The sequence below is a fragment of the Dermacentor silvarum genome, unplaced genomic scaffold (genome assembly GCF_013339745.2).
Source record: "Dermacentor silvarum isolate Dsil-2018 unplaced genomic scaffold, BIME_Dsil_1.4 Seq905, whole genome shotgun sequence".
In the NCBI taxonomy this organism is placed as follows: domain Eukaryota; kingdom Metazoa; phylum Arthropoda; class Arachnida; order Ixodida; family Ixodidae; genus Dermacentor; species Dermacentor silvarum.
This window is the reverse complement of record NW_023606951.1, coordinates 113,010-130,182: the sequence shown is the minus strand read 5'-3', so window position 1 is coordinate 130,182 and position 17,173 is coordinate 113,010. Positions and strand designations below refer to the sequence as shown.

Genomic DNA, 17,173 nt, shown 5'->3' with positions numbered 1-17,173 from the left:
CTCATCCGAAGGGGGATGCGGAGCGCGTTGGCCGAGGAAGGAGGGCGTCGCCGGCGGAGACGACATCACGCCGCCGGAGCAGCAGCAGCAGCGGACGCGGTGGCGGCAACGCCGGCGCGGGGACAGCTTCGCCGCCGGGCCCCCCAGCGCTCACCAGCAGCTGGCCATGCGGCGAGGCATGTAGGCTGGTGGTGGTGCGTGCCATGGGCGAGACCCCGTCGAGGACCACGAGCGTGCCGCCTCCGGCCGCTGCGGGCGGCGGGCCGGCATGGCGGCTCCGGCTGTCGGCGCTCATCGTGGCGCTGCTCAGCTGGCGCACGCCGTGCTGCGCGGCCAACGCGGACACCAAGCGCCTCTACCACGACCTCATCAACGGATACAGCTCGCTCATCAGGCCCGTGGGCAACAACTCGGACCGGCTCACGGTCAAGATGGGCCTCCGCCTGTCGCAGCTCATCGACGTGGTGAGCGCGCCATCGATCGCCTCTGCAGCGCAGCATGCTGTGTGGACCCCCATGCGAAACGCAATCTCGCGCGCTGTGGCGAGCTGTCGGCTGGCTGTAGGTCGCGGGTACGATGCCCGATTTCAGAAGAACCATCGAACGAACCATAGCAGGACGCCTCCTGTATAATTAAGGTTCGATGTGCGGTGGTTGCGCAGCTGTAAACAATAGGGTTTGTGACAGAGCGCTCAGACTTACATCGAGAAGTGAGGCGAACTGCACTCGTATGGCCGCTTTTACGGAACACTGGTCATTCATTACTGACTGCTGGCTTTTTGGAAAGTGCCATTTCACGCAGTGTTGTTAGTGTCGACTTGAGTACGAGTATTCATTTATATTATCACGCAGAAAGCATTGAGAAATACCTTTATGCACTTCGCGGTAACGAGGAAGGGTGCAGCATTCATGGTGAAACGCTATATGCATCGAAAGCTTTATTGGCTCGCACCTCGTCGGCAGCAGACAAATGTGGTGATAACCAAAAGTTCCCGCCCTGTTCAATGTTTATAACGCATTCACAAGCACGCGTACGCACGCACAGCACCACAGTAAAGTGATCTGTTGGCTGGCCGAATATTAACTGGCCACTCGGCAAGTGCTCGCGACTTTCCGGAAAATGGCGAGAGTGTGTTGTCAAAAACCTGAGAGAGATGTGCCTTGCTTCTTTTCAGAACCTCAAGAATCAAATAATGACAACAAACGTATGGGTAGCAGGTAAGAGAATACTTTCATTTCTAATTGCTCTGCTAAAAAAGAAACGCGATACGCGTAGCGGCTCGCTTTTCCCCCTTTTTTCCTCCTTTTTTTCCCTAGTTTTAATGTAGTGCTTCAGCTCTGAAGGAATTCTCTCGATTGTCATGTTTAGTGCGTTTGATGTGTATGACAATGTAGAAGAAAGTAAGAATGCAGTGGCGTCCGGAAGAAAAAATATCTAACCGGTACTGTCGCAAGTTGTTTCAATCAATCAATCATCATCAATCAATCATCATCAATCAATCATCAATCAATCAATCATCAATCAATCAATCATCGATCGATCAATCGTGGTTTTTATGAAAGTAACAACCTAACAGCAAACGTGGGCAGCTCAGCAACATGGTCACCACAGGAAGATCTGGAAACCTACCTTATAATTGTGGACGTGCATATCCATGGGCCTGCCCCACTGTAAAGTCTGCACCAGTAACGCTGCTAAAGTGCAGCAAACTAGGGTTAAAATAGCAAAATTACTGTGGCATGTGATTCATCGCAAGCATCCATCTTAGCAAGAAGGTTCAGTGTGCATTGAATTACGCGTCAATATCCGATAGCATTTATTGTTTGTTGGCTGACTTTTTGCGGGCGACCAACGATTAGCTAACATTGTAGTCGCTATAGCGTCTGACTGCGTGTTAGTTGTGCCTACGCATGCGCTATGGCGGCTAGCCGTAATGCATGGCAGCCGTATTCAAACATACATCAGCCAAATTTTCCATGTTCTTGTTTCCCTCATACCTATAGTGCCTGTCATGTCGTTCTCTATCACTTGCAAGGAGTCGCATCAACTAACCGGAATGCGCCTTGCTTTCTCGTTGCAATGCTTTTTGATTGCAGTCTGAGCTGACTATACAAACTTTATTCATAAATGTGTCCGATGCACCAGGACTGTAATGAGGCATGGGGCGCGAAGTGCAGCATTTCGTTGTTCTTTCTCCGCAGGAGTGGAACGACTATAAGCTCCGCTGGGACCCCGAAGAGTACGGCGGAGTGACTAAAGTCCACGTACCGGCTGAACAAATCTGGCTGCCGGACATTGTTCTTTACAATAAGTGAGTGCTTCTACGACCGTTCTTCTTTTCCGTCACGACGAAAGCACTCCACTACGCCGCCGTATTATTTGCTTATATTTTAGTTCATTTTGCCCTCAAGGTAAATACATTTCTGAGCGGAGGGGCGTAGAACAATATTTCGAAATATACGTGATTATAGTTGCGTAAATGAGAGCACACATTTAAATAATGCGCAATAAGGTACTGTAATATGCAGGTAATTAAAGGAAATTTTAATGAAGAATGGTAGGATATCTTTGTTTCTTTGTAATGTTCTTCATAAATTTAAGTCTCGCCGCTCGGTTTAAGGCGGCAGCTAATGGTGCTGTAGTCCATGGAATCAGCTCTGAAAGTAGAGGATAAGGCCTATCATATCAATGTTTTTTGTTTGCTGGTTTTTAATATTATAATTTGCCAAGATATATTTAAAGAAGAGGGACGTCTAACAGGTTCTATTCGTCCCTTTAATTTGGCACGATCACAGACAACGGAAATTGAAAAAAAAAAGAAAAGTGCTCATGCTGCAATATTTATTGTTGCTGTTGTTGTTGTAATTATTTAAGGTAAAATGTGTACAGGTCCCTCGCCTTATTACCATACTGTCAACCTGTGAGATTTAAAATTTGTGGGGGTAGGTGGTGAAGTATTCAGGTGAATACTTCTACATTGGTACACATCTCTGCGTTTATATACTGAGCTTGGTCTTCGCTGAGTTTAACTGCTTCCTAACTTGCCAGTCAAATATTTGCTGGAATTTCTCTTTTTTCAGGACTTCATGCTTATTAAATCCGATCACATCCACTTTGCATTATCTTACCGGCTAGTTTGTCTGACAGCTTACGATTTCGGAAGTCAGCACGACAGTCGACAACGAGGATAAACATGACTCAAATATGCATTGCCACACGTCTGCTCTGTCGTTTTTCTTCATGACTTTGGAGTGCCTTGAACACGACGAGACTACCCTGCCACAGCTTTCCTCCACAGCATGCCAGACAGACGATACTATCGAAAATCTTAGTTTGGACTTCACAAATATCAGACTGCCGTTCGCCTAGCATGTCTTACATTGTGTTTATGATGCATTGCCGCAATATGACATCCGTTTTAATTTTCCTGTCTCCACTGTGCACCTTTCTGTGAGCAGCGCTGATGGAAACTACGAGGTAACCATCATGACCAAAGCCATTCTCCATTCGGATGGCCTCGTCATCTGGAAACCACCCGCAATCTACAAAAGTTCCTGCGAGATAGACGTGCAATATTTTCCATTTGACCAGCAGACCTGCTTCATGAAGTTTGGATCCTGGACCTACGACGGATACACGGTCAGTGTCTGCCTATAACACCTTGCACGCACCGGACAGGCAGTATAGTATGTTCATTGCGCTTAGCGCGGCTCAGTGCGACTGTCTGAAATGCGCAGGCCTACTAGAGCTAGCCAATGTAGAACAGACCAGCGTTTAGACTGTCTGTAAAGAAGCTCACGTGTCTTGCCTTGGCGCTCACCTCAGTTGTTCTAACAGATGCTTGCAAGAGTGGGCACGCAGCAGTGACAAAAAGCTTGAAAAAAAAATGCGTGGTTGGTGCGTAATTTGCTAAATATCTGAATGAAGCTGCCTTAGTTCTTGCCCAAGGCGTAGAAAGCAGGAACAGAAAACAGGCACCGTGTGCCGTCCTTTGATGCCAGATAAGTAAAAGAAAAGGTTGATTCGCAGCTGTACACGCTTGCAGGTCGACCTGAAGCACAAGCACCAGCGCGACGATTCCAACGACATCGCGGTGGGCATCGACCTGTCCGAATTCTACCTGAGCGTCGAGTGGGACATCATGGCGGTGCCCGCGCGGCGCAAGGAGAAGTTCTACTCGTGCTGCGAGGAGCCCTTTCCGGACATCACCTTCAACATCACGCTGCGGCGCAAAACCCTGTTCTACACCGTCAACCTGATCATCCCCTGCGTGGCCATCTCTTTCCTCTCCGTGCTGGTGTTCTACCTGCCCTCGGACTCCGGCGAGAAGGTCTCGCTCTCCATCTCCATCATGCTCTCGCTGGGCGTCTTCTTCCTGCTCCTCTCCGAAATCATCCCGCCCACGTCGCTGGCCGTGCCCTTGCTCGGCAAGTACTTGCTCTTCACCATGGTGCTCGTCTCCCTCTCCGTCTTCGTCACCATCGCCGTGCTCAACGTCAACTTCCGCTCGCCGGCGCACAAGATGGCGCCCTGGGTCAAGCACGTCTTCCTGAAGGTCCTGCCCCCCGTTCTCCTCATGAAACGGCCCCAAGACGATGATGACGATGACGATGCCAGTGCCATGGGCTTCGATGCCACGCCGTCCGCCGACAACCGAGCTCCGCCGTCTCCTCCGCCGCCGCCGCCACCGCCACCACCACCGCCGCTACAGGTATTCACGTTCTGCACGCGGCACGCTCGCTTACTTATTCTCTGCTAGTGATCTTCACTGAAACTTTTGGAGGAGAGCTAAACGACGGGACAATGAAAGACAACGCAAGGGTGCAGTGTTGTCTTTCTTTATCATGTCGTTTAGCGCTCCCTCCAAAAGTTTCAATGCATACCAACAAGATCAATGTTCAGCCCTTCCGCGATCTTAACTGAAACACCCTCTGGCCTGCTATACGAACATACGTGTCAGGGAGACAAGAAGCGGTGCGGAAGGACTGTGTGAAAGGTCTACACTATGCATTTGCACGGTGTATGAAAATTATGTCGAGGCGACATTTACCGATGTCTAAGCAGCCCTTGTATGCGCCAGCTCCTTAACGCACATCGATATGTATGTGTGCGAAAATGGACACTGACGCAAGTCGACACAGTCGTCAATGGTCGGCCTGTGCTACGGTAATTCCAACGTAAAGATGCTTGACGTACAATGTGCGATGAGGCATGCAGGTACAAGTGTGGTCTCATATCAAGGTTTAATTTCATTTAGACGACGGAGTGCACCATAACTTGTTGACCACTACGGCACTCTCAACGTTTCATAGGCTTTCCTGAGGTTTTGCCCTGAAATCTAGCGACTTTCCTAGAGAGAAAGAAACGTATCTTCACGATTGTTAACAGAACAATAATACTAAAATACAAACGTGGCCTATGCTCTCGCAGAACGTTTTCTAGCAGCTTTCTGAAGTGGTGACGTTTTGTTTAAGTGTATTTCGCGTTTTTTCTTTCTTAAGAGTTGCTGTCAGTTACTGTATTTTTTTAATTATGGGGTTTTACGTGCCAAAACCACCATCTGATTATGAGGCACGCCGTATTGGGGACTCTGGATTAGTATGGACCACCTGGGGTTCTTTAACGTGCACCTAAAGCTAACTACACGGGTGTTTTCATCATTTCGCCCCCATCGAAAGGTGGCCGCCGTGGCCGGGATTCGATCCCGTGACCTCGTGCTCAGCAGCCCAACACCATAAGCACGAAGCAAGCACGGCAGGTTGTCAGTTACTGTTGTGGTTGGTGGGTGAGTGGGGCGAGTTAGTTAGACAATACCTGTCTTGTGCACTGCTGGGGTCCGCAGTGTGGGTAGGGCACCGACGGTGGTTCGGGCCATTCCTGATTCGCTGGTCTCAACGCCGGTCAACAGCTATGATAACCTGTTCTACATTTCCCGCCGTCATTGAACATTCGTCATAGGAAGCTCGCCGTTGTGCGCAGGAACTGACACTATGCGCGTACCACTCTGCCGAGCCGCCAGAGAGCGGCGGTGACGACGCCTCTCCGGGCGTTGCCTTCGCCTCCCGATGGCGGCGCCGACCCGGGATCCCTGCTCGACCAGGACCTGGCCAGACCCGTGTTCAACGTGCGCTTCATCGCGCAGCACATGGAGAATGCCGACCACTTTGATCAGGTGCGCCGAATGTCCAAGTTGGTGTCTTTCAGTGAATGTCGGTACGTTGCTTGCCTGTAACACATCGAGATTTTTGCGGACGCTCTCTGTAGTTCACGCCGATCCTTACTTCGCTTATAGCGAAGATCTGCGGTTTTCGTTGACAGGAAAGTCTCAAAGGACGTGCATGCCTGAAGAACGTCGTGTTTTTTTTTTTTTTTTGCTAAATAGATTTTGTAGTGGTGGTAGTACGTGGTTTCGTAATTAACAGCGACGAATTTTTTTTTTAGGTAAGGCTTGCGAAGGAACACGTCTCTTGCACACGTCGCGATAGCTGCTGCAGCAGACACACCCACCCTGGCCCGATAAAAATGTCACTTGGTCCGAACGTGCGCGCAGGTCATAGAAGACTGGCGTTACGTGGCCATGGTCCTGGACCGACTATTCCTGCTGCTGTTCACGTTCACGTGCGTCGTGGGATCAGCCTGCATCATCCTTGAGGCGCCCTCGCTGTTCGACGACAAGCTCCCTATTGACATCCTCATGTCCAAGGTGGCTCCGCGACTGCGGCGCATCCACGACTGAGCCTGCCGATATCGGTCGGCCGAAGACGCTTGCTCCACCAGAAGCCCTTCCCGACTTGTCTGACCAGAGGTACCCTCGCTTCACGCTCGCCTTGCGAGCTGGACATCGTCAGCCCAATCCTCGACCTGCTGAAAGGGACTGTGACACGAGTGATGAGAGAGTGCGTGGCTGTGAAAGAGAGACTTGAGACTTTACTGTTTGTAGTGAGCAGAGTCAAAACGGGGCACAACTGTGGCCGAAAAAAAAAAAGAGAACACACTCGAAGTGAGGCGATACAGTCTAGATATTTGTACGTTCGCCCGCTTCGTAACGCGAGCCCTAGACGAACAAAAAAAATATTTTGCCGGGGAGCCTTTCTCCCCTGTCTTTCGCTTTTATTTTTCAAGGTTCTTAACGCTCTTTCAACGCGGAGTTACACAAAATGGTAACGCGGTCTTCGAATAGCGCCGTCGTCCGCCTCGCGTCGTCTTCGTTTTCGCTTGAGCCCTCCCTTTCACACCCTATGCTCACCTAACAATGTCGCTAACTTCCACTCCTAATTTCCTAATCTATCCTCGTTTACTGGTTTAGTTTATGAGTGCGCGAGTTGGCGGGTTGGTACCGACTTTGCTTTCAGATTCGTTCTTTTTTTTTGTTAATTGTGCTCAGCCTGATGCTGCCTGTAGGTACGACGAGTCTGGAAAGTGACACCTGCTGAGTGTACTGTTTTCCCAGTGCCACTTCCATCTGCCATGCACTCGAGACAAGCACGACGCATTTCCGAGTCTTCAGCCTGGAAACCATTTATTGCTCGAGTGAAAGTTGTAAGTGCTTGTAGTAAGCTTGATGTGTGTTACTGTTGGCCGCCCCGCTTTTTTTTTTCTTTTCCCCAGTACCCGCTGTTTTCTTTTTGTTTTTGTCAGCGGAGTCGCCTTGTTGTTACGCGTAGGAACGTGCGCCCGTGGGGGCCGAGATTTCGCTGGACTCGCGCTGAACGCTGGTCGCCGATTTAAGGTAATTTATTTAATAATTTATTTTAAAATGCCCCTGAAGGCCCTCTTCCGAGGGTATTACATAAAGGGGGAGGGGGGATCAGGTAATAGACAAATACAAATAAATTCGCTGGCAAGGCCGCACAATGAAATGAAAGCTCCAATTCGTCTGACTGGGAGATTTTTTTCATCGCCGTTAGAGTGGTGTCCGTTGAAGTCCTAAAGCTACGAAATCAATGAATGCCGTACATCATAATAAGTACACAGTGCTTGAAAGTAAATTATTTTATTATTATTATTATTATTATTATTATTATTTATATTATTATTATTATTATTATTATTATATATTATTATTATTATTATTATTATTATTATTTGGTTTACAAATATACCACAAGGACACGAAGAAAATAGGGAGGGAGCAAGCTGACAACTGCCACCGAGAGGGCAGTTGCCACCGAGAGGCGAAATCGGAAATAAAGCACGCCAAGCTCAAATCCTTGGGTGCTTTAGTCTGAAGTTTGTCGCGTGTCTCTACTTGAAAACTTTGTCAAAATTCATCAGAATCAAACGAAAAGCTAGGAACACAAGGTTTTCTTTTGGCTTATTACCAGCAGAACTAGTCCCAAGAAGCCTCTGTGGAAGGATATTTCTATTACAGAAGATAGGATAGGCCAAAACACTATAACGGCGCTCAGCGACCTAGTGACCCGTGTGCGATACAGAAGGACAGTTGGACAGTTGCAGAAGACGGAGAAAGAGAGCACATAATAGGACAATTCATAGGTAACACAACAAAGTACAAGCTAGCTTGTTAAGGCGGGACACTTCGTATTACTTGAGTTCTTGGACTAGCAAAATGACAGTACAATGAATTGGGCATTGATGTGCCACACGTTCGAAAATTGTTAGCGCCTAGCCAACTAACGGTGTTATGTACTTGATGACAAGCACGTACGCTGTGGAAGAGACATGCGGTGGTCCCAGCAGTTGCTCCAGTGGTCAGCGCTGGTATGCCCGCAATGCTTGAACGGCGTGTGACGCGCGATTTCGGCGAGCTCTCTTCCTCCCGAAGCATGGCGCCGGTGCGAAAACGTTCAGCCTGTGCTTAGCCCAGTGGATTGTTGCATCGTAGCATTCCGGGATAAGGCTTTGCTTCCGGTTTAACCTGTGTCGGTGAATGCGAGCTTGTGGCAAAAACGCAAGCCAGGGATAGTTGTCTTCGAGAACTATTTCTGTAGCGTTGTTTCCTAATAAAGTGCGTCGCCGTGCTGCTGCGCGCCTTTGTTGTAACTGACGATATTCCCGCACAACTGACGCGCGCCATGCCAGCACGGAGATTACTAAAACGAACGATATCTGCTGTGACGAAATTTATTGAGCGATGTTTGAACAATGCGTTTATTGAGCTTGAAAGAACGCAGAGATGAAGATGCAAGCGTGGTGCTTCTGTGAAATCACACTCTTCTCTCATCGTGGAACTTAGTTTGTTTCTTTGCAATGTATTATCTCACTCTGTGTGTTCAATTCCCTTCATGAATGTGTGCCGTATATCGAGACCACAACAATAGCAGCGTGCGTTTACATATGCAGCACTATTTAATGTTGCTTCGCTATGACTGCCATGAGGGAACAGCACGCTCGGCCGTTCAGCACACTGAGCTAGACGGCCCTTTATTTACCATCAGTTATTTCGCTTTTTTTATTGAAGGGAGGAGGCTTTTGTGGTGAAGGGAAACACGCATTACCCAGACCAGCTAGAAAGCAGTGGTCTCCGTCTCCAGGGTTCCATTGTCTGGTCAAGTCTGTAAATCTCTGTACGCGTGAACGGGAGTAAACTGCTAGCTTCAAGACTCGACTCCATAGGTCCTACACTATATAGGTCGAAGGGTGTAGGATCCCTGTGAAAATCCAGATGATTTTCGCTGGAAGTAAACAAGACGACGTTATTGCACATTGTCGAGACAGATTGAGATGCTTTCTTTAATTTTATAAGAGAGAAAGACATCGTCATGCTACTTTTCTTATTTTTCATCGTAAGTGGCATCTTTTAAAAAATAAATACGTTCTCATGATTCACAATAAATTAAGCTTATTAATTGGTTATTTATCATGTGCTATTCATATACTTTAATATCTTCTTTACAAATTTATGTTTAGTTTTTTCTACTGCCGCCCGATTAATGGCTTGTCATCCTTCGTGCCATGAGCCATGTCACGTATATATCAATCAACCATAAATAAGGGTGGTAAAGAGTGAGTACGTGCCATTGCAACAAAAGGACCTACATCTGCGTGAGCAATACGGGCCATTTGTAAATGCACGAGGGATTAAGTGTTGCACTACATCGTTGGCTATCGTAAATTTCAGATCGAAGCTTGACTCCAAAAACCTCTGTGACGGATTTAACCTTAAGTCTCGGCAGACTGCGAACACTTTGTTGTGCGCCTCCAGTTTGATACTATAAACGGGAGCACACGACTATATGTGTTAACAGTCAGCAACGTACAACGTCTTAGATGGGTCAGAGAACTAGGCAGTATAGGCAAGCGCTAATTCGCTGTCCCGTCTAAGATGCACGCTTTTTAAACCTACAAGGATAACCAACCTGCCCAGCAACACGTTCTACTAACGTGCAGCGCAGTTGTGCGGTCAGTAAAGGTTATTGACGTTAGCGGGAACAACTTGCAGGTGCATGCACAAATGATTTGATTCTGGGGCTTTACGTGCCAAAACCACGATTTGATTACGAGGCACGCCGTAGTGAGGGACTCCGTAATTTTGACCACCAGGGGATCTTTAACGTGCCTCCAATGCACGGGACACCGGCGTTTTCGCGTTTCGCCCACATCGATATGTGGCCGCCGCTGCCGGGATATGATCCCGCGTCCTCGTGATTAGCAGCGCAACACCATAGCCGCTAATTAAGCCACCGCGGCGGGTATGCGAAAAGGGCACACCTCGATAAGTAAACGTCACTTACTGCTAAGCAAATTCTCGTAAACTACAATATTAAAATCGTTACCTAAAAGTTAATCAGAGTACCAGGAAAATGTGTAAATAATGAGAACAACAAAGGGCACGCTGAACGGACGGCAAAATAGCAAAAGCACCGAAGTGCTTCAGTAATCTCCGAGCCGAGTTTATTAATCTTTCAGGCAGTGCTATTCGCACTGATCAAGGAGCTTGTCCGGGAAATACCCAGTTCCCCAAAGAGATTATAGTTTTCTGGACTAAGAAACCCACCATCAACACGTATGGCAATAGAGTTATTTCTCTCTCACGAAATTATCACATTTGGCAGACTGAACTGTGACGCACCTTCATTGCTTCTAAAAAAGGTCGCAGTTTCGCCCGAAAGGCGAAGCATCGATTGCGATAGCAAATTAGTAGACAGCTATATGAATTAAGGATAGCAGTTTTACGTCATAGTAGAACTATGACGTACACCTGATAAAGGAAAAACAAAGAGAGAGAGATAGAGAGATTGGTTGACAGAGAAGATCATCAGGCCGGCATCTGCCTGCAGACCGCACCGTAGCTGTCTAGCGCGCTGATGACACCTGAACGTTGGTCGGCAGTGTGGGGAAGGAGTAGAAGGGACGGAAGATGACAGAGATAGGAAGGAAAAGAGTTCTAGGAGCTGACAGCCCTGCTAATTTTGACGTTTCGGAGGGCAGTCTGAAGAGTAGAAAGATCACAGCAATAGCTTTAAAAAAGAACTATATGTTCAACATACATACACCAGCAGAATGAAATAATAAGGCTCGAATGTTTTTGGCAAAAGGGCGCGGCTGAGGTCCGAGTGTGCTGCAGCCTCGTTTAGGAGCGCAGCCTTTGCCACTCACACACCATACGCAAAGAAGCCATCATGTCTTCCAGAAGGCTCAATAAGAGGCATAGTACGGCAACAGCCGTCACACATAGCAGTGCATAGGCATGCGTAGGTCACTAAATAAATGCAGTAAAGTTTTCGCGAACAAGTAGTCGGCCGTTCAGCGTGGACTGTCACGGCGCAGCGCAGAGAAGCGTGGTTGCGAGTGGCATAGCGTTTCAGAGTCCCCAGAGTAGCCGCTGAATGGCAGCGACAGAGGAAGCGTTGGGCGCCGGCTGCTGTTGCGCCCAGCTGGGCAACTCGCTCCACGAGAACAGCGTCTCGCCCACCGTGTTCATCGAGAAGATGAGCGACGTCAGTGTCACCACCTTCACCACCGTGCCGTATGAGCTGCAGCATTGAGAGTGGTATGCGAAGAAAGAAGACTGTATAGTTTCACGCCCGTGCCAGTGTTTCGACAACAGCTCGATACGTTGTCGAGAGCACATGACAGAGACATGTCTCCCCCCCCCCCCCCCCCCCAAAAAAAAAAAAAAAAAAAAAGTCAGCGCTATCTGAGAACCGTCTCTAGTGTTGTAAGATAACTTGCATATGACGTCACGAACGCAGCTTCTGCCCGCTTTAGTTCTCCAATATGGCGTCTAGGATGATGTCAGTGTTCCATATTCACTGCCGCCAGTAACCTGCTGACATGGAGGAAGGAAACCTTGTAGGAGAGGCCACTGCCTTACCGGCGGTGTTGGAGAGTGTTGGATTCGCGCGAGACGCGAACGGACGCAACTGCTTACCGTTCTTGTTCACCAACATGGCGCCCAGGATGACGCCAGTGCAAGCCATCTCTTAGTTTCTATTCATTTTCACGGAGAAAGAAAGCTGCTTATCCATAGCTACAGACAAGCGTGCAGACATTTCACTATTATAATATAGTACATATCTTGCGTGTTGATTGAAGTTAACGTTAAAGAACCCTCGGTGGTCAAAATTAATTAGGAATACTCGAGTACAGCGTCCCTCATAACTAACTGTGCAGTTTGGGGATGTTAAACCGCAAAATTTATTATTAAAATATATGGTGGTCATGCAACGCGATTTACATGTAGGATGCACAGTACAAACCCTTCACTGGCGCCTAACTTTATCTAGACGTAGAACAAACATAATAACAGGAACAGTAGTGCATTTCGCTGTACATGTTTCTTATTACGTGCTCTCAAAATCGCAGGACTTAGGCAAGGTGTTAAGCAAAGGGTTATGCTTTAAGTACTAGCCTTCAATGGGGCAGCCACGAAATGCCCCATAAAGTTATTTATTGGAAGTTAATTATTTATTATTATTTATTGGAAGTTAAGCATTTGTTGAAATAAAAATAAATTGACCATTATAACGCAAATTATTATGTTTGCTATCGCTGTGAACCTTAGTGTCCAAAATTATGATTTTTTCTCGAATTCCATATTTTTAATAATCACGGAAACAGCCACATCTGAAACGCGCGATATCGCGAAGACGCCGATTTCCTCACAGGCAGATACAACGAGCACGCAAGGGCTGTGGGGTTGAACGCGGGCTCGAGACGTGCCTCACCATCTTGCGCCGGCACGGAGTGAGCACGTCGTCGATGATGGCGATCGACATGGCGGCCGTGGGCAGGACGAGCGTCGTGGACGACGCCACTGCCACGGGAATGGCGAAGTACAGCGGGTTGCAGGGTACCTTCAGGGCCTGCACAAACAGGCGAAAGGGGATCATTGACCTGACGGTATATCGCAAAGCTATACAAAGGAAAACCATTCCTGTACTATATGGCTCTGGACCATTCGTGAATCTTCGTCCATTTTGAGGATTTCCGCGGAGCTTATAATAGTGTAGATGTAGATAATTGGTCACATTGTAAGTGATTAGGAACAATTAACAAATAAAAATATACAGAGAATACCCTTAGGGATACACAGGGCTTCTTAGAAAATGCATGGGGAAGATTATAGTAGGTGTGGGCCAACTGAAATTTGGGGGTGGGTCAAGTTGAAATTTGGAGGTGGGCCAGCTTGAAATGTTGTGGTGGGCTTATTTAAATTTGGGGGAGGGCCAACTTGAAATTTGTAAATGGGCCAGCTTGAAATTTGTGGATGGGCCAAACTAAATTTGAGAGTGTGCCAACTATAAATCAGGGGTAGGCAAAGTTATATTTGGGGGTGGGCCAACTTAAAATTTGGACATGGGCCGAATTAAATTTAGGGCAGGCCAATTTGAAATTTGAACATGGGCATGGACACCGGCCAACTTATATTTAGGGATGGGCCAACTTGAACACACCGCCGCGGTGGCTTAGTCAGCTAAGGCGTTTGCGCTGCTGAGCACGAGATCGCGGGATCGAATCCCGGCCGCGGCGGCCGCATTTCGATGGAGGCGAAATGCAAAAACGCCCGTGTGCTTGCGTTGTAGTGCACGTTAAAGAACCCCAGGTGGTCAAAATTAATCCGGAGCCCTCCACTACCGCGTGCCTCATAATCAGAACTGGTTTTGGCACGTAAAACCCCAGAAAGAAAAAAAAAACAACTTGAACACTTAGGGTGGGCCAACTTAAATTTGGGGGTATGCTTACGCATACTTAGACAACTCCAGTGGAGTTCCCGCATTTTTTCATAAACGCGAATCTTTCTGAGAATAGCGTGTGGGTTTCCTTTGTAGCTTCACCTACTATCGGGCGGATTATATATTTCTCTTTCATGAAAGTTCTTTTGCATTGCGGATTTCCGCAGGATTGATCTGCCATAAACGTTCGTCACCATGTACCATTCTGGAGATTGTACATATAAACGACCTATGCACATGTGTACTTAGCGAACTTGGGCGTGTTTCTCCCAACTTGCTTGTGGGATCCTCCAAAAGCTTGGTGCTGCCTTCTGTGCTTGGGAATGTTCGTGGGTTTTTCGTGTCTGTATAGCGCTTTTGGAGACATTAAGCGATACTGCCGAATCGCTTATTACGACTACTTTCCTTATACCATCGTAAACGATGGGGGAGGGGCACCCATGTGCGTTCTCACATTGCAAAGTCTCTTTGCTTACTGGACCTTGACAAATTACGTGAAATAACTTCGAATGACCCGCAGAGAGTTGCCTCTCGCTGAAGAAAGAGAAAGGGTATCCTAAAGGCTTCGTACAAGAAGGCGAGTAGCTCGAGCATGGTGACTTCGTGGTGTTCAGAAGCTTCGGAATAACTCATACCGGTGCACGCACAAAGCGAATTGTTGTAACCTCATCGATATTTTGTAAAAACATTCTAAAGACGTCAACCAAGTCTTCGCCTTTTTTCAACAGTGTTTTCAATAACTGCAGCCACTTTCCGAAGCAGCGTGGATCTTTAAGATGCAAGAACATGTTCGTATACGAATGCCCCTCGTTTCTCTAGGGCTATTTTCTCGACACGACGGTCCGCTTAACCGGGTTCGCTTGGAGAATGCTGTCTATCGATGACGTAGCTTCATCTGTTGACCACGTGTCGAAAAAGGTAATGCTTTTTGTCAATCACTGGTGTGTGCGCGTACATGGTGTGCATGTGCGATGGGTGTATACGTGCGTTCATGACGCGCGCCGCGTCTTGCGGTTGTACTCGCCAGGTCAACGACGATGGGCAGCAGCGTGGCGACTGTGACGTCGATGCTGACAAACTCGGTGAGCACGGAGGAAAGCACGGTGAGCACGATCTGGATTGTCGTCGGCGGGAACAGGTTGAACTCGTTCAACAGTGCCTGGATCCAATACGCCGCACCGCTCACCTGCGACGAACAAGGCCATCGATGCGCTTTTGTCGGGTTCCTCTACGCGAATATACCCTTCACACTCGAGAGCTTAGCACTTATAGCGTGCAAAACCCCGCTTCGACGAAGGCGAAGTTCGCCGAGAAAACCGTCGCCCTGCCGATCGGTCCGAGACGGATTTCTGTCACTGGAAATCAAGCCCCGCCAGCTGTGTTGCCGGTGTGAATCAAGTATTACCTAAACACCAGTGATTAGACGATCTATTCATAGATATTACGACAGCTATGCAGACATATATGGCCACAATCGGATAGGATACACGAGCATGAGTGGCGCTGCTATAAAGCAACACCAACTCGCCAGACATTTTTGAACAATCACTGATTGCCAATCACTAAGCCAAGAGAGGCGGCAGCCATTCATTAAGGGACTGTCGGAGCTAATCGCGTTGCTCAAACTTCCCTATTTTCCTCTAACTTTCCTCGGTAGAACGCTCAGTGTGTCGGGCAGTTTACGTTACGACACATCACTTAATGAGACCGCAATCAAGAACACCGAATGGATCTACAGTCCCGTTCGCCGTCGGCCCGCCTGGGAAAGTCCTTATGCGTTGCATTTTGCCTATACCCCGATCCACTCATGGTCGTCCCGTTTCATGCGTACCTGCAGGGCACGTCCGATGCACGACACCGAGCCGTGGATGATGAGCGGTCCCCAAAGTATGTGGGGCACCAGCGCGCGCCAATCGACGGCGCACGGCGGGCTGGGGGCGGCCGCACCGTCCTCTGTTCGGCCTGCGGGCCACTGGGCGGCGACCGACGACAGCAGTGCGACCAGCAGGTAGTCCAACACCAAGGTCTGCTGATCGCTGTGAACAGCGCACGACACACAAGCGAACCGTCAACAACTTTATAGACGGCAGCACGGAGAGTCGACGTTCATGGCTAAAGCGAAGCGTGACAGTGACAAGCGCAATCTCACCGTTTTCCTTTGGTCTCCCTGTCTCGTCCTACCCATTACTCCACGACGATATTCGTCGATAATTTAATGCGATTTTTCGCATAGTACTCAGCCACGTCATTTATCAAGCTGAGAAACTAACGGAAACACACACAAATTACGATGCTTCCTCATGTTTAGCTATCTATATCATGGCAAAGGCTTTTCGGAGGAGCACATTTATGACACTTCATTTCACCCGGTGGGTTCTCGTTGACTTTGCTTGTCTCTGCGACTGTAGAACAAATGAAGTAGTCGGAAAGTTCCAACGGCAACAACTCCCAGAATATACCTTGGGTTCTTCGAGTGGTTGTTTAAGTAACCGAAGAAGGTTAAATGCATCGCTACTTGATTGCAATCCTATTGCTTGCCTCCCTGAGTATAACCGGCTTATAGGGGCGCTAAAGAGAAACATTGAGTCTGTTGGACTGACGAAGTATTCTTCAAAAACTATGCTTTCGGTAATTTCGCAATAATAGGATGATTAGAACAGAAAGGGAAGTTCAAAGTTCCATGTATTGAATTTCGCGCCGAAATTTCAGCGCCGGTACATTAACTTTTGGGTGAACTGCCCAAAGACGGGACAAGGAAGGAAACAACACGAGCGCAGTGTATTTTCAGTGTTCCTCTAAGTTACTACACTGCCGTCCGCCAGATGTGCCTTGCTGTTCACGGTGTGATTAGTTTGAAGCTGAACTGAAACACTGGGGTAGAGATGCAAAATTTCCGGAAATTTTAAGCAATATCACCGAAATTTTGGAAAAAATAGTTTTCTTGAGACGGTCAATAGTATGTCAAAAGCCATAACTCTCATTATGCAGAAGTGAAATGCTTCTGCCTTTTCACAAACGAATGCAGGGTTTAACAA

General features: G+C 48.0%; 1 protein-coding gene and 1 pseudogene across 3 annotated transcripts in view; both read left to right on the top strand.

Annotated features, from left to right (window-relative positions):
* The window catches only part of LOC119435775 (ubiA prenyltransferase domain-containing protein 1 homolog), a 179,407-nt gene that overhangs the window by 107,401 nt on the left and 54,833 nt on the right, over positions 1–17,173 (top strand). The window lies entirely within an intron of this gene.
* On the top strand, positions 195–6,785 carry LOC119435780 (acetylcholine receptor subunit alpha-like 1; annotated as a pseudogene).